We start from the raw sequence: 26,828 nt of genomic DNA, 5'->3' as shown, positions 1-26,828 counted from the left end.
AATAAATTCACTTTGTTTATCTCAGCAATAGCACTTGTGAGATCTATCACATTCTATAGGAAAGGAAAATCAAATATATGGCACAAAATAACCAATTCATCCATTAACAAAATATTCACAGCACTTAAACCATGCTAACTTACAGTAAGAGACTGGAAGTGTGTGTGTCTTCAGAGTAGTAGCATGGAACGAATGCTAAACAAAACATTCTTAAGTGCCCTCGGGAGCCAAAACGTGTAATAAAGAGCTAAAAGTGCCCTTTACAGTGGTGAGGACTCGCTATATGTGCCCTTTTTTTTCTTTCCGCCCATGCCCTTCAAAAAGTCTGTGCACACCCCTGCTTCAGAGTATTATCTTTGCTTAAAATGCAATTATATGTTAATGTTAATCAGCATAATCTGGCACTTATAACCTTTACAAAACAGCACCTTTTCCTGCTCTGCTTCATATACCAGCTTTGCTTGTCTCAAACCGGGACAAACTTTCTGAATGAGCACCTTCCCATTGTACTTGGACAAACTGTTTGACAGCACTTCACTGAAAAGTAAAAGCAGCTTGAATGAAGCAGGTGAGGTGTTATAAATTGACCACACCACATTTCAGGCAGACCTTTCAGGCAAGCTCTTTTTTTATAGGATCTTGAATAATCCCATGAGTCAGTCAGTACATTAGCTTGTCACTCACCGTGATGCCAAGCTAACCACACAGCTTAACTGTGTTCTGGTAGTATATTCAACAGCTAACCTTGTTATAGCTTCACCTCAGTGACATAAACAAAAAAGTACTCACAGGCTCCACAAGATAACAAGGCTAAACTTGTGCAGCAGAGTAGCCAATTTAACTCCGGCAACATCGTGCTACACTGCTTCTGCTCATAATAACAATGATGGTGGTGATGATGGAGCCAAAGCCGCTGAGACCAAACAAGATATGAAGCCTTGCCTCCCTGCAATCAGTCTTTGATTCTCTACAGACTTTAAAAAACACTTCAGAAGGGGAGATGGCTAAAAGAGTTTGCTGGGGTTTTATTTAGAATAACCCCTCCCACCCCTTTCCAAGATCCATTTATAGATGCTTTGGTGCTTACATTTTACAGCATGTTAATGAGCCACCACCAGCTCACTAGCCCCAAATCAGTGGTCATGAGAGAAAGTACGGAGAAATGTGAACACGGCGTGGATGCGTGTATGTGTGAGTCATTTGGAAGCCTTGAGTATTGTTGGGTAGAAATGTTCATGACTGTCTAAACCAGGGACGTCCACATCAGGTGCTCGAGGGCCGCCGTCCTGCAGGTTTTAGATGTGTCCCTGCTTCAGCACACCTGATTCTGATCAATGCATCATTAGCAGGCTTGTGCAGAACTTAACAATGTTTTGAAGAGATCCGTTTCAACTGAATCAGGTGTCTTGAGGACCGACTTTGGACATCCCTGCTCTAAACCTAAGTGTAACCTGAGACACTGAGTCCATCCTGGCTCCCGACAAAGAAATGTAAAACAGCAGGATTGAGAGTCTGCACCTGATCCATTGTAACTGCACTGTGTTCAAATTAGCTGGCAGTCTCTGGTCTTTAATGAAACTGCACCTCTGTGTTTGTGTGAGATGAGAACAAAATTTATACTCTGTCTCAAGTGAACAGCTGTACTACGGAAAGAAGCTGTTCGTGTCTTATTGTACAGCTTGTTTTTGGTGTGCAGTAGTGCTCAAGCTCTGAGACCGATTGCATCACGTCCTGCATCGAGATTTGGATCAATCCCCATTCTGTGCCTCTGTTTCTGCAGACATTAAAACCAAGTATGATAGGGTCTCTCTGGGTTGTTGCCCTGGGGCACCTTTTTAATCTTTGCAACTCAGTCGGTAGGCTTTGGGCCAAGTTATGGTCTCTCAGAACTATTTCTTACCATATGTGCTTTCAAACCACTTAGGAAATCAAATGAGATTATAGTTGTTCCAAGAGCCACACTGGCAGGCAGAGAAAAGCTAGATATCACAAGGGAGGGGAAATGCAATTATTTTTTAAAAAGTGGGATGTTGGCTTACATTTTTTCGACAATCAAAACATTTCTCAGGAGCAAATTACAAAATGACAGCTAGAAAGGAGGTGACAGTGTTGGCTTTTGTCACACCTAGACAAAAGATGGCCAATCACCAGATGAAGAGGGAATGAATGTTGGTCTCCTGAACGCTGCGGATATAAACACACATCTGTGTTACTTTCCATAAATGTGGCTTTTCATTCATGGTATGTTCTTTGTGAAAGGCCTTGACTGGACCAAGAACTTTGATAAGAATCCACTGTCCTGATATATTACAGGTAGTTTAGGACCTTGTTAAAACGAGGCCTTTGAATAATCAACTAAAAGAATTGTGCCAGTTTCAGTTGAACTGACAACAATGTGACATTATCACACAAGCTTGTTACTCATTCTCTGCATACAAAACTCTGATACAGTAACATCTACACAAAGTCTTAATTCATACTGTTTTAGACTTCCAAAATATTAGAATCCTTTACCCCAGCTCTGGTCCCAGGATGTCCTTAAGTTAAAAGGCTGTGTACGCATCCACTTAGAAAATGTCAGTACAATAAATTGTGTTTGGATGCCACTGTTGAGCCAGAACGTGATAGAAAACACATCTTGGAAAGAGCTGGACAACACTGCCAGCCTGACTTTGAAAATGTCAGGCTGGGTGCTTCAGTCATGTAAACATGCTGACTCCACCTCTTTACTTAATGCACAGGCATGAAATCGATCCAATACTTTTCATTTATTACTGTCAAGACATAAGACATTTTCCCAATCTAATATTTTAGACAAATTAGGTTATGACCAGTGTGGACTGTTAGAAATGTCTTTCCAGCTGAGCCTTATTTTGCAAAGTGGCCTTATGGGAAACATAAGTCTGACAGTTATTTCAGATAGTGAGCAACTCCCTTCCTTTATGCATGGGATGAGTGTTAGTAATGTTACTTAAACTTCTTTGTAGCAGATTAGATTATCTATAATCAAAATGTGCACTTCAACTAAACAGCCAAGGCATCTGAGAGTTATGAGGACTCTGGCTCCATTAACACTGCAAACGGTTACGCTCAAGTGATGTAATTGCTCTGATCTCCTGTTTTGTGCTCCCGTGACTAACTTTTCGCTTCTTTTTGTCTTCTATTTTTGGTAATTGTAGGTTCTATTTTGTACTTGTACATTAAACCAATCTACGTACAGTTATATAGTTTTTTTTAACTGATATATGCAGTTGCTTCGCAGATGGGTTTCCTCAAGCTAGGAAAGCTCCAACTCACAACAGACACAAGAAAAGCAGTTCCACAAACTACCACAGGCCACGGTTCCTTCAGCGCAGGCACAACAAAATGGAGAAAAGCCTCCAAAGGTTGCAAGAAAAGGTTACTGCAATCCAAAAGTATCCTAGCGTGTCTAGACGGGCCAAGACTTCTGTATACCAGTTCAGATGTGAAAATGAAGCCCTGATCGATGATAAATCATGACAGTAAACAAAACTTATCAGCCATTAACCAAAGAAAAGGGTTATTGGTCAAAAGCCACATATGTGGAGGGTTATATAACAAACCAATCAAGGTAAGTGTAACGTTAGCGTGGGTGATGTGTGGTTGGCTTGCATGTTGTATCATAGACCATTTATAATCTGTTACATTACTATAACCACATGGGACAAAATTCAGCAATCTAACTATACCTTCACTTGCAGGATTTACATTTTAAATGTAAAACCCCTTCACAGTTGCTTAGATAGTTGGTCCAAGCAATTTGGATTATAAAGTTATTTCAAATATTTCGGTTTGAAGAACTGGTGTACACTTGGCTCCAGGCGAGCCTGTTCTACACTCACGAATCCTCATGTTCCTGGTATCATTCCCAAAGCTTCACTTCAGAATTATTGTGCCATATTTCAGTAAGTTCTCTGAATACATGTTTTTTTTTTCTTCAATGTTTTGAATAAACGGCTGCTTGAGGATATTTTTCCCACATGTTGTGGTGACTTAAATCTTGCTTTCAGTGTAGCAGCAGGCAGGCAGTAGTACTTTCATGCCTTTTAATTCTTTACAACCCATTCTTAGCCAGATTTGCATTTTCTGCCTGTCCATACTTTTTTTCCTCAGATCACCACCTCACTCATCCTCTGGCCGTTGTTTGGCAGCTTTGGGGATGGTTACACACAGAACATACACTTAACTTCAGCTGAGCTGCTCACTGATGTAGGGAAGCAGCTTAAGTTTGTATGTGTTTGTGTGGGTGGAAGGACCTAAAGGAAAGAGAGCAAGCAGAGGCTTATTTGGTGAAAATTCAACATTATGCTGGACCGTCATTAACAAGCATGAATATTTCTGTTAAAGCAGCACCTTGATTTAATGATATGGATTATTAAGACTTGTATTTGCCTCCATCATTTTTAGGTAAGAGATTTCGGTCCTTATAACATGAGTAATACCTGGACCACAAACACAGAGATGTGGCCAAAACAGTTCTGCAGCACGCAGACTGGACCAGAATACCAACATAAGCAGAAATGACTTCTGGGTGTGACACTGCGCTTGCACACACACACACACACAAATTAGTTTTACATGCACACACAAGTGCACAAGCACAGACATTTTAAATACTGCCAAGTTTAACAAGCTGAGGTACAAACATGCCTGAGTGCTTAATGCTTCATGGGCACACAGTTCATGTGTGACCGACCATCCCCTCACTCAGGATTAGGAGAAGAAAAAAATATGCCTCTAGAAGCTAGTTTGCTTCCCCACATGCAACCCTCAAGATGGTAAAGAGAAAGAGCCGGCAGATTATAAACCGCAGGTGGGAGAGGAAAGCTAAGTAAGACGGAGGCAGAGGAAGGACAAATTAAGGAGAGGAAGAACAGAGCAAGAAACAGAAAGAAGGAAGAAACAACCCATACATTTGTGTGAGCAGCTTATGATGCATAGTTACGGTTTTTCATTTAGAGTTCAGCACAAATCTCGATGTTTAAGTTCAAGTAGCAGCCAGCCTTGAGGTCCGAGTGACCTGAGCAAAGGGACAGTACACAGGACAATGGCTTTTTACTCACTGAGAGCTGTTCTTTTCACATGTGGTCATTTATCACAGTTTCTTTGACTGCTCCATGTAATATTATCCAACTGTAGTCCTCTAACACCAACTACTTATGCACAAGAGTTGAACAATGGCAACCGCCCCCCTCAAAAAAACCACAATATTCCATAGCAACTCAGCCAAATTTGATGAGGCAGGAATTAAACCCCAAACGGCCTCGACCTTTGAAGAAAATGGCAGATAGCCTGTTTAGACCTCTTGGTTGTAAAGATTAGATTTTGACTAAAGTGTTCAACTTAGCCTGAACTACTGCCCTTCCAACAGGTTTGTTCATTTTGCTGCGGTTCAAAAAAGGTGATGGTTAGGGCTAAAATGGAGGATATTTTGTTGGTTGCCTTGGTGAAATATTTTGAAAAATATTAAAACAGGAAAAGAAGGCAAAAGTAGTAATGGGACATAGAAGGAAAAGCACAAAAGGATGACAGAACGGATAGATGTATAATGGATGATGGAGAAACAAAGAAAAGAAACTAAATGAAATTAAGTTGAGGAGGAGAGAAACTGAAAGAGATTGAAGGGAGATACAAGAAACTGAAAAGAAGGTGTGGAAGTAGTTGCTGAAGGTCAGGTGAGCAAAGTGAGGAGGAATGTCAAAGGTCACATAAACACCAGAGTGAGAAGAAAGATGGGGTTAATATACGTGGGTGAGCAGAAGAGAGGTAAGAAAGGGTAAAACCTGTGCTGTAAGAGGATAAACCACAACTAACAAGCGCTTTGAATACTCTGTGAGAACATGTGAACACGTGTCCCTTCCATCATAAAGCAGAAACTATTCATAAGGGGGTCCTGGTTTCCAAAGGAAGCATTTTGACCCTCAAAAGACTAGGGGTTATTTCAATTACTTCATGGGTAGTTTGTAAATGTTTTCCTGTGGCTCATCATACATTATATGGGTCTAAATATTTTAGATCAGCTCTTTTATACATGCTCCACATTCCTTCATCAGTCAGCAAGTGTATTGGAATCATTGTCAGCAGATAATGTGACTTATTACGCTAAAATTAAACAAGCTACACATTTCCCCACAATGGATGGAGGAGAAAAAAAACACCTTGACAAATCTTGTGTTACACCATGTGCTCAAGGTATCATTAAAGAACTGCACCTGCAGCATTTCATTAAGGTGGATCACCTCACTATTTTCATAATGACATCTTTATATCCATAAGCAAAGAGGCAAAATAGAGAGCGCACAAATTACTTTTGTCATTGTACAATAAAAACTGTGATGTATGTATTTGGTATTAAAGATGCGAGGCATTAGATTTATCTGTCAGAGTCCGGTGCCTTGGTGCAATACAACAAACATTCCAATTAATGTTAGAGCCCTTTAAACACTTCTGTTATGTTTAATTATATCCACAAAAATCTAATTTACAAGTAGAGTCACAAATTTGTTACTGTAATTTTGGCAATTTCCATTAAAGACTTGCGCGTTTCTCCCGATTTAAAACCCTTTTTGGACAGACTGAAATAAGGACACCATCCTTTAATCACTGGATCTTAAGAATTTCTGGAAGTAAGCCTGACTGAGCCATCTCTACTTCTGCCTCTGCAGGTACATAAGCCTTATCCAAGAAGGTGGGATATTGTAGGATATGAGGGATGGTTGCCTTTAAACAGCCGATGTGTAGATGGTACAGGAAGAAATCTGCTGACACAGACTTGGTCGAAGACAGAAACCTTTTATTGCCAACCAGGTCCGTATCAGAAGCATGATGCATCAAATCTGGAGAGATCTTCAAAGCCCAAAAGTCCCCTTATATAGGGTAAAACCTTTAAAAAAGATTCTGCCAAATTAAGTATCAGACACTATCATTTCTTATGTCGTCATATTTTGATGCTTTCAAAAAGAAGCAAAATGTCAATAATTTGTTTTAAATAATTGAAATTTAACTTTTTTTCCTAAGTATGGACATTAGAGGTTTAAGCGAGAAATTCAGTCCAATAACGTGACAAGTTGCCATTAAATGTTTTCAACATGCAACAGCAGCAATGTTTTGTGTTGCACTGCATTACTCCTAATTTATGTTGCCATGACAGCACTGGAATAAGCCAAAGAACGTACAGCGGTGATGTAGAGGCAAACTCTGAGACAACTGTTAATTACAGTCTATGGGAAAATAAAGCAGCACAGCACACAGGATATGGTTCAGTTGGCAAATGGGTCATATCGAAGTGGATGAAGAGAACTCTTTATGCAGGAGTTAGGTTCCGTATGTGTGCAGATTTACGTGCATGCTTTGCTCACGTTATACATCCATGAGAATCAATGTATTCATATTGACCCACCTCTTTCTATGTTCATCGATATGCAAACATATTCATTTAGAAGTTTATATTGCAAGGCTAGAGCCAAGCAGAGCATGTTGTGAGACGGTCCCAGTATTTCACAGGCAACAGCTTCTTCGAAAAGCTTTTCCCAGAAAGTCATTAACACACATTCACAAGGGCAGCCTTCCATGCACAGTCATTAGCGGAGGAACACTTACTGTGATGCTGGATCGCTGAGCTTCTTCACATTTGACATCACCATCTTATTCCTTAGTTACCAGTTTAATTTGAAAATCTATCAAACACTGTGGGAAATAAATACTTCTAGTTGGTGGCAGAGCCTGAGTGTGTAAACTTTTTTGTCATGCTGAGGACCCCTGGATGGAGATATTTTATGATGCAACCATAACGCCTAATTTTACTGAGACATTGCTTGTGTTTTCCTTGGGTCTCCAACTCGAATCGGGAATTGGAGCATGTAAAGAACTGTGCATCCTGTCATTGCTTGACATTTGATCTAAATTCAACATCAATACTGACTGCAAAATAGAATTAATTTTGTTTGATAAAAATAAGAGGGAGCAACTGTTTGAGGATGTTACTTATTATATACTTGTGAATAAAGACGTGATGAGGGACACGTACAGTAAGGAAGGCAAAAAGTACGAGACTTAACATCTGTTCAGTAACTACGACAACGGGAGAGATGTTTACATGCCTCAGCAGCTGATTGAGTTTTCCAAAGCCAAAATAATGCCTACAGTGAGACCCCAAATCCAGATGAGTGTAAGAGAAGACCTTCACAGAACCAGCAGCAGCAAGATGTAGAGAAGGGAGGAGGAAGCTGAATAATTTCTTCCCTCAGTTGTCATGCAGAAAACGTAACATCACTGGCAGATGAAATTGACAAGTGGAGCACTGACAAGGACACAGCAGAATTGTAGGTAATGCAGTTATTATGAGTTTAAATAACACAGGGATCTGTGCGTCCCCAGATGACATGTTACTGGCTGTGATTTTCTGTCCACGTTGTCTGTGAGTGAGTTTTGTAGCCGTGTATCACCCTGAGTCACTGCCAACACCGCATGCAACATCAGCTCAGGTGTCGCCAAGCTACAAACACCCCAATGCTTTCATGCAGATCTTAAATACGCCTCTCACTGCTACACTGAAACTTTCCTGATAGCCAACAGTTTTATTTTTTTCTCATCGCACTGAACCTGCAGCTTTCAGACTAAAGCCAACCTCATGTTTGTCTTGCCTCTGATGACAAAAACAATCAAACAGCTTTTAGCACTGTTAATGCAGGAGTGTTTTAAATGCTATTTGAGGCAGTTCCTTTCCTTATCCAAAGGTCTCTTTTGCATCTCAACTGGCCTTTGCTGCTCCCTGCAGACTAATTAGACTGAGTTGAGGAGTCCCACCGGCACAAATTTACCTTCATTGTACTGTCCTGCAGAATAATCTGCTTGGGCTGCCGGGGAGTTGTGCCTTGAAATTGGTCACCTTCAGCTTAGTGTCTGCCGTTGTCATAAATGTAACAGCACTGGTGCAATTTAAATCCCCAACTGCTGCGACGAGTGTTCATTTATCCTCTGGAAGTGAGTTTAACCACTGGTCCTGTGTATACAGAATAAAGTTATTAAGACTTTCTTGTCACAGGTCCTTTTTACACTGCTTCAGTCCAGTGTACCACATGATGTTAACAGAATATGTGGATGGACAGAAAGAGAAAGGTATAAAGAGCCACAGGTAATTTGACACGACCGTTCAAGTCAGCCTAACAGGAGGGTTGAGGGCTAGAAAAATAAAACTGTGGTGCCCTAAACCACATTCTTAATGATTCCTTTTCTATACTCTACATTCAGATCAAGACATCATTACCAGGCTGCTGCAGAACTTAACAATCTTTTGGAGAGATCCATTTCATCTGAATCAGGCGTGTTGAAGCAGGGAAACATCTAAAACCTGCAGGATAGCGGCCCTCGAGGACCGAATGTGGACATCCCTGCTCTACATCTGCCACTTTTATCAGTCTCACAAACTGATAAAACAGCCCAGTTTCACCGAAATACATGTGAAATAGTTACAAAACAGAAAGATTTGTATTTGTGCCAATCTAGAAATCAGTCAGTAGAGTAGTGTTCGGTCAGACATCTGGTTCATGTGTGTCCAGCACATTTTGTGTGCTTTGCCAAGGGGTCAAGACTCGGCAGGTAATGATAAGCAATCCAGTTAGTCTTAATTTAACCCATGTTTTCCACAACTGTTTCGTTCTTAATTTCCACCCTGAATACATCATTTGTCATGGGAAAAACAGCCACAATACAGCAAGTGAAAGCGCAAGGAAACGGACTAAAAGCAAAAAGAACATTTCAGTATTATTTTGCATGAAAACTCCAGCAGTCAGGATGGAACTCATAATCTGCTCTTCCAGCTGACATGTGGAAGACCATTTGATACGTGACAGTTTGAAAAGAAAATGCTGAATTTCTCAATGAAGTCATTTTGTTTGCAAAAGCACAGAAAACGAATGAATAAAACAGCTAAATTTGTGCCTGGACATGAATCAACAGATGCAGTTTGTGACAATTTTACATTTTGCTGTGATGATCATATCAGCGTTAGTTATGCGCCTTAGTTTCTTTTAAATAAATCTTTCACATGTGGACCATGACCTCACAGTTTTTTTCACGTACAGTTATCAGTATTTAAAAGTAAAGAAAAACTTGGGGGTTGTAATCAAACTTTGAAGCTCAGCTTGATGGTGTGCAACAAAGCATGTGAGCTCTTATTTTGCTTTACTTCTCATTCTGTTGAAAGCAAAATGGATGACTAAAATGTGGTGGTGCACTGGAGAATAGTTGAACGAATCAGTACTGGTTCCTGATGTTGAAAGCAGCCACTTTGAGCAAAAAAACGTATGGATGTAAGTGAGGGTGGCCTTAAACACCTTCTGCAGAATCATGAAGTTATTTCCAGTTTATAGCATGCTGAACTGATGCAAAGGGGATTTTCCTTAAACTGAAACCTGTAACTGCTGAGAACAGTCACTTAAAGTACAAAAAAAACATAAATGACAAACAGGAAACTCACGGAGAGGACTCGGACGCAGAGTACAGGAGAAAGCTGACAAAAAACAGGGAAATCCCGGGGAACAAAAAGCACCTCTAAATGAGGGATGATCAGAAAAAGGCTCTAACTTAACAAAGAAGCTATGAAATACAAAAAGGAAACCAAAAATCACTTATACGATGAACTAGAAGATAACAAAAAAATAAATAAATAGATTACGAGGTAGAAAGACTTGACTATGACAATGTTGCTTCTGTGCAGGACGACAGACATGACGCACTGGCACGGGACAAAGGGAGACGCAGACTATAGGCACAAATGGAGGGAAATGGGGAACTTTCAGGGAAGACAATCAGACTGGTGACACATGAGGAAGGAAGGAGAGGAGAGTTCAATTCCAAAATAAAACAGGAAGTCACAAAACAAACCAGTGTGACAACAAATACATACAAAGGTACAAACATACATATATAGAAAGATACATACATAGAAACATATAGAAACACACATGGCTTGAATCAGTGAGGTCATCTAACAAAGTAAACTAATTTAAAAAATACGTTGCTTATCTGTACGTATGCACTTAGCTGTGCTTGAGGTGTCCATCTTCAAGGTGTGATCATTCTTTTTGACAGCCACTATTGCCACCATTCAATGTGAATTTGAAAAAGCTCAGGGATGCACCTCCCAAGGATAAATAAGCAGAATGCAGCCGCCCACAGTTACGGAAACATAAGTGAACTCTCCATCACACCATTAGCAGCTGCCCAGGCAGCATTATTATGAGGCTCAGGGGCAAATATTCCAGAGCAGGAGAGAAGTGGCGACAATTGATTAATCCCTGGTCACAGGAAATGATGGCAGGGTAAACTACCGAGTGCATGAGAGTCTGAGTGCATACGTGTTCAGCCCGGCTGAAGCTCTAACGAGCAGTTGTGCCCCTTCCGAGATGAAACTTGAAGTTTGCTGTGGATTCCACAAAAAGCCAGATAACAATAGTTAGTGGGATCATTTTCAGCTTAAGGTAATATTTTCTTTCCTGTGAGCCAACAGATTTATTGCTTGTTAAATCACCATGGTAACCTGTGCAGTCAACCCTCTCCACGCCTCAGTTCATTGGTCAGATCTGTGCTTAATGAGCCAGACCCTTACAAACATGCACATGCAACTCTTGAAGAAACAAATTGGGCACAAAGCTTTTAAATTTGAGGTTACTAATTGTGTATTCATTATGCAAAATGGTAATTACTTTGCACAAATGACACCGTTTACTCCCCGTGTAGTTACTGCCGCAGCTGAGCGATTGCAGCTTTTTTGCCAATTCAGACTTAGCATGATGTGGGTCATTTCAAATATATCGATTGGTTCATTTAAAATGCAGAACTAATTATTTCCAAGAGTTTGGGAGTAGCCATGTTTGGTTTTATTCCCGTTTTTTTTCATTAGCAGCTGTGTATTTTGTTCATGCAAAAAATAGATGAGAAGTGTAACGAAAGGGAGACATTTTCTGGGTTTTTTTGTTATTCCCGAACAAAAACTTAAAAAACCTTGAGTTTGCAGTGGCATTTTTGTGCAGTTTCTATTGTAACATTCAGTTAATGATTACCTTGTTTAAAATATCTGCTATGTATAAAATCACTATTTCATGTAAAGCACTTTGAATTGTTTTGTACATGAAATGCACGATATAAATTAACTTGACTTGACTTAATAGCGGAAAGCAAAAGGCACAAAATCATTTAGTTGTCATGAAAATGCGTTCAGATTTTGCTCTTCCCTACATGAAAGAATAGAAGCTGCTTTCAAATGTAAAAAGCATTGTGTCAGTATCGGTCAGCGAAACTGGCCCTGTATTTGATATTGGAATGTTACCAAGTTTTTCACGAACACCGATCAACAGAAACACTAAAATGTGATTATAGCACCAGGTTATTTACAAGTAAGGCAAGGCAAGTTTATTTGTAGAGCACAATTCAAAATGCTTTACAGCTACATAAAATCACAAGAAGGCAAATAAAATCCTTCCATAAAACATAGAAATAATCAATAATTAATTAAATTAAAAGTGAAGAGTGCAGATAAAATACTTTCAGTTGTCATATGCACAGCTAAATAGAACTGTTTTCAGCCTGGATTTGAACATGTTAGAGTTGAGGCTTGTCTACATCTTCTGGAGGACTGTTCCAGACTTTAGGAGCATAAACCTGAAACGCAGCCTCACCTTGTTTAGTCCTGACTCTGGGCCCCAGCAGGAGACCCCTCCCTGAGCTTCTCAGAGTCAGAGTTGGTTAATACGGCTCTAACATGTCAGAGATGTACTTTGGCACTAGACCATGAAGAGACTTGTACACAAGCAGCGTAACAGACAAAGTAACAGATATTTAAAGACGTTAGAGAAGGAAAAACACCTGACTCCCAATCATACGTCTCTTGTTCAAGTCCAGCTGTAAAACCATTTTCCCTTTTATTCGTTAGAAAAGTAATCATTTAAGTTAAGAAAAACAACATAATACTATCGTGATGTATATTACAAAATTATTTAGAAAAAAAATCTCCATATTGCCATGGCAACACATCCCAAAACTGTTACCTTACCAACTCAGAAAACACTGCATGTCCAAAAGTGACGGTTTGGATTCGTCTCCATGTTCAAAACAGAGATGACTGAACCAAGCTGAGAACAGGTTGGGCTTGTGTTAAGTTACCAATAATAAAATCAATTCCCTGAAGTACATTTACTTTGAAAGGCTGCGCTGGCTGTAACTCTGGGTGAATACAAAGAACATAATGTGTTTCCTAATAATCAGTTTCCTGTTTTGCAGCTACTCCTGAAGATAAACTCATGGTCACAAAACGTCATGGGACACAAAATAAGGCAGAATACTGGTGGGTTTATCACTCATCCTTCATGTTTCCAGATTTTACTTGAGCGTTTGACATGGGTAGATATTAACAAAAAAGGCTTTAAAAGGTTTGAGGCAATCTGCCATGTCGGGACATGTTTGGGCACCATCTAACCAAACCAAACCCCTCATTCACTCAAAAACTGTTAACTGTAAGTGTTAACTTCATATCAACAGCTAAAAACTTCATGTGGCAAGTCTGCCTCTGGTAGATCCATCTGAGCAGAGCAGAGATCGCATCTGTCTCTGCCAACTTCAATACGCTGCAGTTGCAGATCCATCCCTCCCTCATCCCTCCTCTGCTGTCTCCCTGTATCCATGTCCTCATTAATCATGCTTCACCTTTCTGTTAACCCTCATCCCCCAAAGCCTCCAGAGGAACCAGGAAATGTCAGCAGGTCCTGACAAGGTCACACAAACATAATGAAGACAACGGTAACTAAGGCCAGAATCACAAAACAGATAGGCTGTTTTTTAAACTGGAAAACTAAAAGCGATTTTGATGGCTGCCAACGCGGCTACTGCTGTTCATGTTATATGAACATATAACATTAGTGTTGTCATTAACTTGAGTTCCTTTTTCTCAGCAGGTATCTCTGGCTTGGAGTCTTGGTGTTTGTTGTCCCCTCTTTCCTGTCCTCTCAACCCTCAGCTGGTCGAGGCCCTTCCTGAGTCTGGTTCTGCCACAGGTTTCTTCCTGTTGTGTTCTTTTTTCCGTGCACGCTCAGGATGTGGCATTGAATAGAATTTCAATGCAATCCCATGGTTTCCTGCAATGCAACTTTTTTTTTTTTTATTGACTTAGTATGAATTGGACAAATTTGTAATTTACCGTATTGTTCGGGCTATAAAGATCACCGGGTTAAAAGGCGCATTAAATGAAACAAAACTCAGATAAGTCAAACTTTATTCAACTCACTTGTTGTACTGATAGCGCTGAGTTTGAAATCCGCTTCGTAAGCATGTCTCTTAACAGGAGCCATTTTTAGGACAGCAGGTACAGAAAATGAAAGAATGAACGCATACACCTTAGTGTTGAAGCACAGACCGTATTACTCCGTGAGGCTCGTGACTACGGTGGCTGCAATGCTCAATTCATCAAGCAGTGCAGCTTCGTAGCTCACCAAGGCCGTGCTGAAACATTTTGACAGCTTTTTTGAGCGCCGTGTACCGCATAAAAATCACATAAAAAGGACAACCAGAATTAATTCATACATTAGGCGCACCGCATTTTTAAGGATTTTTGAGAAAATTAAAGGACTTTAAATGCGCCTTATGGTTAGAAAAATACGGTAATTGAATTGTATCATGATTGGGTTGCAACAGGTTCAGAACAGAAACCCAGCCATCCCTTACAGAAACCCCTCATCCCTTACAAAGCGTATTGATTGGATGATTATGAACTTTTGTATGACAGGTTAGACCTTTTAGAAATAACACAGCAATATATGATGGAATTTAATGTTTATTTTTTAAAGGAATTGTGTTGGGTGTGTTTTGGATGGTTTTCAACAGCCTGTTGAAATGGCTTCGATCTCCAAGCTGAGTTTTTAGGTTTTAAGCCTGAAATTGAGTCTGTCTCAGGCGCTGCTGACCACTGATCTCCTGCACCATGTGTCGCTGCTGAGTGTCCTGCTCAGCTCTCAGCTGGTGGATTATCTGCTGGCCGTTCCTTATAGTTTGTGCGTGAGAACTAATTTCATTGTCTAACAGCTGCCTCAGTGCAGCTACATCAGTCTCATGTTTGATTATCAGGTCCTGGTATAAACTTTGAAAAGAATACTGTGCTGTCTCTTTCGAAGATTGTTTCAGGAGCGCCATATCCTGCTCCATTTGTTGTCGTAAAGCGTCCTGCTGAGTTCTCAGACTGTTGATGATCTGCTTGCTATTCTCTGAAGTTTGTGCATGTGCATTAATCTCACTGTGTAACTGTTGTTTAAACGTTTCCACCTGCTGGCTCAGTGCAACAACACGGCTTTCATATTTAACTCTGAGGTCTTGGTGGAACATTTTGACTTGATTTAGCTCGGTCTGTGACTGCACCTCCATCATCTTTGAGACTTGTTGCTGGAACACAATCTCTCGTGTCATTTGTTGTTGTAGAGCGCCTTGCTCGGCTCTCAAGTTGTTAATGATTTGCTGGTCATTCGCTGAAGTTTGTTTGTGGGCATTCATTTCTCTGTCCAACTGTTGTTTGAATGTTTCTGTGTGATGCTTCAGAGCAGCGATGTCAGCTTCATGCTTTTTGCAAAGTTCTTGGTTTGAATGTTTCATTTTATTTAGTTCCCCATTTAAGTACGTCTCCTTATCTCTTGAGGTTTGTTGTAGGCGTGTAATCTCCGCCATTCGTTGTCTTAGAGCGTCCTGCTCAGCTCTCAGGTCGTTTATTAACTGTTGGTCATTCCTCACAGTTTGTGCATGAGCCTTGACCTCCTTTTCCAGCTGTTGCTGATGTGTTTCCACTTGTTTGTTCAGTGTGAGAACATCAGCATCATACTTTATCTTCAGCTTTTCGTATGCAAACACGATGTGGTCCGTCCTCTTTGCATCGTCTTGCAGGGACTGGGTTTCCTGCACCATTCGTTGTTGTAGAGCGTCCTGCTCAGCTCTCAGGTCGTTTATTATCTCTTGGTCATTCCTCACAGTTTGGGCATGAGCCTCGACTTCCTTTTCCAGCTGTTGCTCCAACTTTTTTGCCTGCTTACTCAGAACGACAACATCAGTTTCATACTTACTGCTGAGTTTTTGATACGAAACTTTGATATTGTTCAGCTCTGTTTGTAAATGCATCTCCGGAGCTTTTGAGTTTTCTTGAGGGAGTTTGATCTCCTGCACCATTTTCTGCTGGACAGCTTCTTTCTCAGCACTCGGGTCCTGCAGCACTTTGTCCGTATTAGAATTGACCACTTTTTCAAGTTCCTGTCGAAGTCTCTCAGCCTCCTGCTTTACTACAAGGATATCCGTTTCATATTTTGCATTCAGCTCCTTGTGAGAGTTTTTGGCTTTCTTCAATTCCTCTTTCAGAGCCTTGTTTTTGTCCTTTTCCAACAGGAGTGCTGTCCACTGCTCCTGGGATGATGTTCCTGCTGTTTCAGAAGTTTCATCACAGTTCTGCAGTCTTCGTTCTCTGATTTTTTCTTTTTCCTGGTTCGTTTTCATATTCCACTGTTTTTTCCGTTGAGCCATATTAAATCTCAGAGCTTCTGCATGTTCTGACAGCTGGATTGGTTCTCCTCTTGGCTGGTTGTTTTTTAAGAATTGTTCCTTCTCTGTTTGTGGGATATTTGGCTTTGTCATTTTTGCTTGCAGCTTATTGTGCTCTATCCTTTTTTTCCCTCCTCTTTCCTCCTTCTTAACATCCTTCCTGTTAGGGAATCTTATTGTTTGATAGTCCATCTTTAGCCAATATATGTGTGTGCAAATGTCTATTTGTGTATATTTGTGTGATTAGAATGTGCACAAAATGTACAGAAAATGTAGAAATCCTGCACACAGAGCTCGTGTTTGTCTGAAAGTATGTCTGCCTCAGTGGTCTGTTTAGGTTCTACAAATGTGACATCACAAGATGACATCACAAAGATGTTCCTTTGATATTTGGAGACATTCCAAATTCCAACTCCTCCCCTGGCCCCGCCTTTTTCTCCATGTTATGATTTAAAACCGACCTCTGTGTGTAGAAATCAAAATTCTCTTGTGATTTTAATGGCTGCTCCACTGTCAGCAGAGAACATCATAGAACTACACTGTGAAGAGAACGCAGCTGTTAGAAAACATTAACAGAGATTATTACCATTCTGGTGACTGTAATACGATGACAGCTGACTCAGGAATGCAGACTGAACACAAACTGAACTCCATTCTGTGGTTGAATATAGGTGAAAGCACAGAGGTGTCCATCAAATGTAGTCACTTTGCAGACAAATGGGTCTATTCTCTATCACTGTATATTGTATAGGATTGTACAGTTTCTATCAAAATGACTCATAGTCACTAAGTTAAGAGTTATGAGGAGTTGTTGGCCTTGTTTTTTTTTTGTTCGCCCCCCCCCCCCCCCAATACTACTTCATTCAGCTGAAGAACCAAAATTATTTTCAGTGTTATTTTCTCCTACCCAAAGGAATCCCAACAGCAAGCTGTGTTTAGATTGCTGCATTGCTCAGAAGCCAACATGAAAACCAACATTCAGTCCTCGTTTATTGCTGTCAAAGCTGACCGTTTTCGTCCACGGGATTTCTGACTGCCCCTCTGAATATTGATGAAGTGTGTGAGAATCCTAACAGTGCAAAACAGCAGTTTGGATGTGGCTTAGAACGAGCTGCAGGCAAACAAGGAAGTATGAAAAACGTTACCGCATCATATTCACCGATGCACCCACACAAAGTTCAAATAGCAGCAGGAGACAGGATTTTGGGCAGGTCAAGTCAAGTTTTGAGCTTTTGTTTACACTGTATTAGTATGTCGTGGTTCATTTCCCCAAACAATGTACAGAAGCAATGCCTGCAGAGCTCTTTACAAGCAGGACGTCTTTAAAAAAAAAAAAGCCTGGCTCTGCTTCAGAAAGCTTCGCAGGGACTCGTTCCTCAGCAGCCATCCAGAAGCTCACAGGCTCACAATGTTTTTCTGCCACACAAACATGCCACTTCACTAAGACATGACAAAACGAGACCATTAAGGTCCGTTTTCCGAGTTTAACGTTGGGTATAAATCTCAGCATTGTTGTCTATGATACAAATTTGTACATTTTGGGGGAATTATTTAGACAACATCCATTTCAAAAAGGTTTACATATGAGGAAATAATCCTCCAAAGACTTGTTTATTACTCGTAATTGCCCAAAGTGCTGGTAATTAAAAGCAGTTATTGAAAAATAACCCAGAAATTGACTGTAGTTACATGAGCATCACCAAACACAGTTGGGGACAAGCTGATAACAAAAAGGACCCTGAAATATTAGAAGAGACCAATAAATCTGAACAGATGGAGACCAAGAAGAGAGGTAAAAAGAAACAGAAACACCAGAAATAGAACATCAAAACAAACAAAACAGATCAAAACCAGTGACCTCGACATAAATACACGTGTTATCACCATAATTAAAGAGGTGACAGAATAATTAATTCGTTTCTTTGTGATTTGAATAGATTATTCTTCAGTTTTATATTGCATTTACTGAACTAAATGGACATGGAAAAATGCTTAAACTTCACTTGTATGGGAGTGTTTTTTTAATTATTTATGCAATCACCTCATGGGGACTATTTCTTTGAGGAGACAAATTCCATGTCCCATAAATCATTAAATCACAGGGCGACACTTTGAATTAAAGTAAGCTTTACTTTGAGGCAACTTTAGGATGCAGAATTATCCACCCACTGACTGGTTGCCCTCAGCAGCTGAACCTTTTTAAATCAGCTCAGGAAAGACCTTATTGAGGTCATATCAAAGCTCATTAAAGCTCTAATTTTGTGTAAATCTGCACTTCTGTCATATGAGCATAGAATAAATGAAAGAACAACTTGCACGTCGGAAGGTTTTCTCAAAACTCTTTGAAAAGATGCTGTAATTCTGTGTTGCGTTTGCACCACTGGCCCCTTCCAGGAGCCACTTCACGCCTGTGGATACATTGCACAGGACCTCTCTCCTGATGCCAGAGGAAAAATATGCACTCAGGAGTGAGAGCCGATGCAGGTCCTTCAGCCTTTTCACTTCAGGTCCTCTATCAGCACCTAATGGTAACGGTAATGTCAGGAGCAAAATTCAGCCCTTTGAAAACACTAACTATCCACATCAAGTCGTCCTGAGCAGCTGTGGCGAGCGAGACATTTAGAAAGTGGATGTGCTTTAGTGCCTTTTGGCTTCAACCGTTACAAATCTGTGGGAAATCTGTGGAATACAAAGTATTCATCCTAGCAGTCCATAATAGATCTGTAGCTCTGATATGAATGTAATATGAGATTCACTCTGTTACAGATGCATATAAGTTGCTTATGATATACGTCGTGCTGCCGTTGTGTTGGTGATGAGCCAGAGATACACCTGTTTGAGAAATCTGCCCATCTCCACTTTTACAGTATAACTGCTGTCTGTTGTCTCATGAGCACAGACTACTTTTAAATCTATCTTTCACAGTTTTTAATCATCTAGAGCTTGACAGCGCTGTCCTTTGTAGCATCGAGACGAAGCTGTGTTTTTGAGGACGTAAAAAAAAAAAAAAACTAGCACAAAGACGACTGTTAATGTTATAATTTGGGGAAATGCATGCAGCCAGTTTACATATTAACTGGGCCCGCCACTCAACAAGTAGCTTTTTAAGCATGTTATATGAAGTAATATGTATGGTTTTCATTTCTTAAAAGCTGTGTCAGAGTCCTGTTTTGGCAGGTTAGCATGCTTACTTTTTAATGCCTTAACTTTATTGTTTCTTGAAGTCATTCCACCTCTCATAAGGATGTTTCTTCAGTTCTTGCTGGGATTGCTCAGTATTTAATCTAACTGTTTAGTCAGCCATTGATTTGACATGTCACCAGATAAATTTGCTTGTCATCCAGCTTCGGGTGACCAGACGTCTCGTTTCCTGGGGGCAGCTGTTTTTTCTGGCTTGTGCCAAGCTCGACATGTCTTATCAAAATGTTGGTTAAGAACAGACGACAAAATCCACTGTGACATCTATAGTTTGTGCAACAGCTATAGCTGTTTTATGAGAGATATTTACTTTGAACAGTGTGCGGCTGATGCTTTCTGCAACAGCGATCCAGTCGCTGTGTGGCTTCATCTCAAGGCTTGTTCATACATGGGATGAGACATCAAAGTGCAAGTGAGGGGATTTACTTTCCTCCACATAATCAAATTAGATGTGGGACTAATAAAGGTTGATCTTGTCTTATATATACAAATCTCTTATAAGTTAATTTATTCCCTTGTATGCTGCTGTGAGGAATCTCAGTCAGAGGTAGCAGCACCATGCCTCCTTCTCGCCTCAGTCTTACTAACTCAGCCTCACTGCGCATGCAGCACTGAGTTAACATGGTTATTGGAAAACTGCTCCCATTCATATAAATTAAACTGATTTGGACTGAATATGCCTTTGCAAAATCAAGACTGTACAGTATACACTTTCATGAGCAGAATTCCAATATGAAATAGGAATTCTTCTGCTAATCTTTTCCTGTCTCATTAGTAACTGTTTTTCATCCATCCTTTGTTTTCAGTCTAATTATTCCAGAGAAATGTAAGAGGCTTTTTCCCACTATAATACAAGGTGCTGTAGATGTTGTAAAAATAATGTATTGTCTTCAGGACATGTCTATTTTCTGCTTTCTTTTGCTAGGCTGTGGACACTGCTTACTGGTAGTATGCTGCCCCCTGCTGGCGATACTTGTATCTTCTTGAGAAAAACAACCAGTTTTGGCATAGTGGCTGCAGCAGGGTTGTACCACCTGAAAGCACAGAAGCCAGCTCTTACACAAAGCTTAAGAATATTATGTCTAGTCATATAGTGGCAATGCTTTACTCCAAAGACTTTACTGAAAACAGTGGTGCAGATTTTTTTATGTGACAAAACACAATTACCAAAAGATATTCCGTGCACTGTTACATGCACAACAGTCGAAACAGAGATATAAGAAATGATTAAATAAAAGGGGAGAATAAGGGGTTAAGCACTGTGCTGGTACAGCTCAGCACAGAGTGGCACAAACCGGGCTGACTCAGCACGCTTTCTCTTGGAGTATCAACACCAGCTTTGGCAGATGGTGTGCGGAGTGATGAGGGGGAGATGGTGACACCGACATTGCCCAACAGCTGACACAACCCACCACATACAGGTGGTGATGAGGTCCACTCCCACACACACATATACATGCACACGGCGCACATGAATCGGGCTGGTGTGTGTTACATAACTTTAGTTGAAGGGGTTTCACTGAGACCCACGAGTCATAGCAGTAGTCATGGAAACACACATTAGGACATACAGACACACGTGTTCAGCACATACAAATGTGCACATGTCTAACAGGCATGGAGTCATAATGATGACGAAAATGCAAACACACGGCCAGTCTCATAAGATCTGACCTGTGAACAGAGACGCTGTCAGAAGGGTCTGAGTGCCTCCCGACGGTCTCACGTTGTGTTAAAGCCTTACTTCAACATTCAGTATGTCACAAATTCAGGCAAAAAGGGGCACAAAAGCATCAGAATGACCATTTATTTCATCTAAATGTAAAAACCTGTGAAGTTTGACACTCAACTCTGACATGTTAGGTGCAGTTAAGTCTTTTTGATAAGCAGAGCATTGCAGTAAAGTGAGTATTGCCTTACAGAATGCAGAAAAACAAGGATATTGTGCTCAAGTTACTTGTTCTCTAATGTCTACAGAAGTTGGTGAAAACTCTTATATTCATCATATTCTTCGCTATCAGGAGTCATGAACTCCAGATATTCCAAGAAAGGAAAGCTGATGAGGGACAAACAAGCAGAACCTACATTGTATCCTGACATAAACCTGTTTAAGACTTCACTCTGAGCTGGAAAATCTCCGACAAATTGTAGCTACCAGATACTCCTGAGTAGGGCTGCAACTAGCGACTACTTTATTAGTCAACTAGTCATCGATTATTGAAACGATTAATTGACTAATCGGTTAATTACAATTTAAAACTATCTAAAACTGAAAAAGGATACATTCAAGCCATATTTTATCTTGACTTTTAACATTAACTGAAAATGTGCGGCTGTAATGCATCAACAGTCAAATCAATACCAAAAAGTGGAAAAGAATACAGCCTGGTTGTAACTGTGGACTGTGAAGCTGAATGATACCATTTTAATGTTAAAATCCAAGACAACTCCGCTTATTTATAGCTAGCAGGATACGCAAACAAGCTAAATACCTTACCACGGTGAGTTTCCCAGAGCTCCAGTGCTTCATCTTCAAATGTTCATGCATGACAGACGTGTTTCCGTGATACTTGAGGTCGGCTTTACAAAACTTGCAGGTAATCTATTTTTTCTGGGTGTCGAGGATGAAATGCTCTCAGACCTTGTATGAGAGAACGATAATTCAGCTGCAGCCATTTCACTATGTTTCTACAGGTCATCTCCCGCTATTATTTACCATGACGCGCATGCATCTCAAAGCAGAGATAGGTAGGAAGTAAGATGACTCACTCGTACGAAAAATGATGTTCAGCTCGACAGCGTGAAAAAGACGTGTGATGACGTAACCAGCAATTATCGACAATTAAATACGTCGACCACTAATTATGTTATCGATTTTTGTCGACAACGTCGACAAATCATTGCACCCTTGCTACTGAGACACCACACATCACGAATGGATCCCGTTCTGTTAGTTTAATAAATACATCACTAAATCTAGGTAGAACTATGTAATTTGTTGGGTTTTTTAAAAATAAATTTCCCCAAAACAGGGTTTGGATTTTGGAACAGTTTGTAACTCATTACTGGCTTAATAATTAGATTATTAATTAATCATCATAATAATTAATTATCTTACATCAAGTTGTGTTATGGTATTAATTAGGTAATGGGAGAGGATTCCTCATAAGATGGATCCGACTTCCCTGCCCATAAGACGGCAAAACGCATCGTCACATTCTCTATAACTGAGTAACAAAGGTAGAAGTTTTCGAAATAGTGGTTTAGTCTAGAAAAATCTAATCTTCAATTAAACTTTCTCTCATTTTGGCAGATCCAATTAATTTCTACAAGATAAAATGTCTGGGTTTTTTGCTAAATTTGCTCACCAAACACATAATGAACACAATAAATTGGTAGAAAAAGATATAGCATATATATATATCTTTTTTTCAAACATTTAGATTTATTTTTTGTGTAGATTTTCTCAAAGTGGGTGGAGTATAAGGACCTAACTGTGGAAATGAAGGAATAATATGGTTTTGTTTTCAGGCAGGATCCAAGAGAAGACTGAGGGAGGCAAGTAAGTAAAAACAGTAAGTGATTTATTTACAATAAAGTATATTTCAGTGATATATCCAGAAGATAAAGACAGATGTGGGAGGTCTGGGTTTCTGAGAGAGGAAATATCGGCCAGAGTGAAGTTTATGAAGATCTGTGGAGGAAGATGTCCCAAAAAAGTTTGGGTACTAACCAGTGAGAGGTTGATTTGAGACTTGAACTGACTTCCCTGTGGTGTGGTTGACTTGGATCATTTCCTGTTAAACGGTGGCAGTGCAGAGGGGCTTTCCAGCTGAGAACAGTTTCTTGGCTAGAAGCTGAGAGAGGAGAAGGCAGGCAGAAGGAGATACTTGAAAACCTGACTTAACTTGCGTGGGAGATCAACTTTGCAGATGTTGTACCACTTGGGAGAACAAACAACCTGCCGATGAGAGGAGACGACTAAGGTTTTTAAGGAGTTGACACCAGATGAGCCTCAGTTGAGGCACCGCCACATCCTACCAGCAACATGCCCTGCTGCTTTACTACTCAACAGTGGCCAGGTTTGCCTATTATTAGCAACTTTGGGCTTCTTTTTATTTATTTTAATTGAGCTCATTTTGGACTTGTTTTCAGAGAGCAGACTGCTTGTTTTTGGCACAAGATCTGGCAACACTGGCTCCTGCAGCAGAAATGGTGCAGAACAGGAAGGCTGCAGGTAAAAAGACTTCTGAGTCTAGAGAGAAATCTAGGTTTTAAAAGACATAGAAACATGAATATAAACACTTTAATCTGAGTATTGTCTTATCTGGAACAATGTGAACGCGAGAAATATTTCTGTGTATGTACACATGACCAGTTAAAGATTGAGAATTGAGGCAAAGACATCTGCTAAAGAAAGGGGTTGCTTTTATTATACAACAAATCCAATTAGAAGACCTTCTCTACTCTGACTATTGTATCAATGCCTGTGTTATAACACTGATAAATATAAAATGCTTGGAAAGAAAACTTATTTTCTAATCCTCAAATGCGAGCCGATTCAATTGAAAAGATCAAAACTTTGTGAAGTGTTGGTTCATCTCTTAATTCTGTCAGAATTCTCCACTCTGTTCGTGGGTCATGTTCTCATATCTGTTGGTTAGAAACTGAAGAAGTAAATCTTTTATATTAGTTTATAGAACATGGATTACTATATAGCTGCGTTTGTGAGGCATCAGTGTCATGCTGTCACACATCAATACTGTTCTTTGGTTTATTTAAATGTACTTTTCTTACGTGTGTTTTACAGTTACTTATGTCAGACTGTTTCACCATGTCTGCGTTTGTGTTTGACAGAGAAATGTGCAGCAGAACGCTCAACAACTAGGTTACTGTGAGTCCAATAAACTTTTACACGTCAATCATAAATGTCTGAAAACAAGCCCAAATCTGGCAACAGAGGGAAGGCAAAGCTGTCTACACAAGAAAAACACATACCTGATAAACATTTTTAAAGTTTCAGAGATTTCCTAAAGAAACTTGAGCATTTATTTAGGATTATTTTAAGCAGATGATTAGTGCACATATGGTGCCTTTGTGAGAATCCCCTGCAGCAGGTTGGTGTATTCGGGAATGAGTCTTAAAATCCATAAATAATAAAAGATTTTGGACACCGATGGAGCCCTTGTAGCAAGCCTGGTCTTTCTTCAAGTGCATTACATACTGCGGCTTCAGCAGGACACACTGGGTACCTATTTGTATAGTTTACAACCTTCAAGGTTAACAAGAAAGGGCATATTTTAATCCATTCTTTCTCACACTGACGGTGTTTTTGGAGGCTTGGCAAGATTGGTCTGTTAAACACAACTAAACAGGATTGAGAGTGGACACTCTCACTGGTTTCACATGGGGATCTGAATTAAGAAAGCCTTTTGGACTTGTACCTCCAACTCCTTACACAGACCTACAAACAAGGCAGCATTTGCTTCCAGCATCGAATATTGCCACACATTGTGTGTCGGGACGGTGACCCCAAAGAACATCAGTGCTTGCAGAAATGAGACTGTGTGGCTTTATCACAAAATAACGATGGGTTTGAACTTTTCGTGAGATTTCTTGTCAAGAAGAACCATTGTTACATTTTTATTATATACATTTTCAACCACAAAAACATACATTTTCAGTTTCTGGTATTTTTTTTTTACATTTAAATTTTACATTTCTTTCATTTTTTTGGCACCTCTTTGTGGCCACAGATGTTATCTTGAACAGTAAGTGTGGTGGTTGAAAATGGTTGTGTTCACACTTTATAATGACACAGCAAGACACCAGAAAAGCTTCCTCAGTGAATAAAGATTAGCTTTTATTGGTGTTTGGCGGGGAAAAAAAAGATCACATATGCCATCATCCCTGTGGACAGCACACAATACTGAGTAGAGTTGCGCTCATGGGACTTGTAGTTCATAACAGTCACAACAAGGAGAAGTTAACTGAGAATCCACAAAGTTGAAGAAGAAATAACAAAGCTTGTGTACATTATTCTTTATCATTATTACTGTTGTCATTATGACCCGCAATGCCGTTTTACTTCACAGCAGCAAACTGTCACTGCCACCATGTGGGCCGAAAACGCCCGCCAGAAGAGTTAAAATACGCTCAACAGCACAATTACATAGAAAAATAGCACTGTCAAAAAGTTTCTGAAACGTGTGAAGAAATTGCAAAATCCCAGATATCATAAGAAAGCACATAACTTTGTTCTTCCATTTACTCGTGGAAGTGTTAGAAGCTCTGAGGCTTATCTTACAGGGATTTAAATTCCAAAAGTTTGTGTCTTAGGCTCGAACAAATTCCCCAAAAGAAAACAAAGAACTTAAATGAAAATTGGTTGAGGGAATAAATGGGAATTTATGTGAGAATCGATTCACAGCTTCCACTGAATGAAACCACTGAAAAGAACTTTAACTACATGGAAACTCTAAATACTTGGAACAGTAACTGTAGAGCAAGAAACAAAAAAATGTGTAGTTGCCATCTAAAGAAAGAAAAAACAGTTCCATAAAGCTATCCACTAAACTCCTCCCCCTTTCAGTAGCTGTCCAATCAGAGCTCAGCAACTGTAACGCGACAGGGCAGCCTTTCGACAGGATGCTTCACCTTTCAACAGTTTGTAGATGTCACAAAATTCAAAACACAACGGCAAAGGTAACCCAAGCCCTTTTTCCGAGTGTGTTCAACTCTGACAGATACGCTGGCCTCTTGTAATTGGTTAGAGGAAAAATTACTATCAGTCTGATGCTGGAAACAGAGTGTAAGGAGTCTAATATCAGGGAAGGAACCTCACTGAATCTCCCACAGTTGGTAAATATTTGAATTCCTGTTACCATGACAAACTGTATGCATGGAGAGATAGACTAAAAGGAAATCTTGAATGGGGTTGAAGTGATGTCACCCATTGAATTGTGAAGACTCCAGTTGGGTATCTGTTTATTGCCTTGTGGGTTTTCTGGAGCAATAAGTGACCATATTTGGGCAGGAAGGTAGAG

At 40.0% G+C, this 26,828-nt stretch overlaps 1 protein-coding gene across 1 annotated transcript in view; it reads left to right on the top strand.

Moving 5' to 3' along the window:
* The window catches only part of LOC140274630 (DLA class I histocompatibility antigen, A9/A9 alpha chain-like), a 424,015-nt gene that overhangs the window by 37,387 nt on the left and 359,800 nt on the right, over nucleotides 1-26,828 (top strand). The gene's annotated exons all lie outside the window — the stretch shown is intronic.

This window comes from Leuresthes tenuis, unplaced genomic scaffold (genome assembly GCF_036924035.1).
Source record: "Leuresthes tenuis unplaced genomic scaffold, fLeuTen1.0.hap1 SCAF_18, whole genome shotgun sequence".
Taxonomy (NCBI): domain Eukaryota; kingdom Metazoa; phylum Chordata; class Actinopteri; order Atheriniformes; family Atherinopsidae; genus Leuresthes; species Leuresthes tenuis.
Note: the sequence above shows the minus strand (reverse complement) of the source record. Positions and strands in the feature narration are given on the sequence as shown.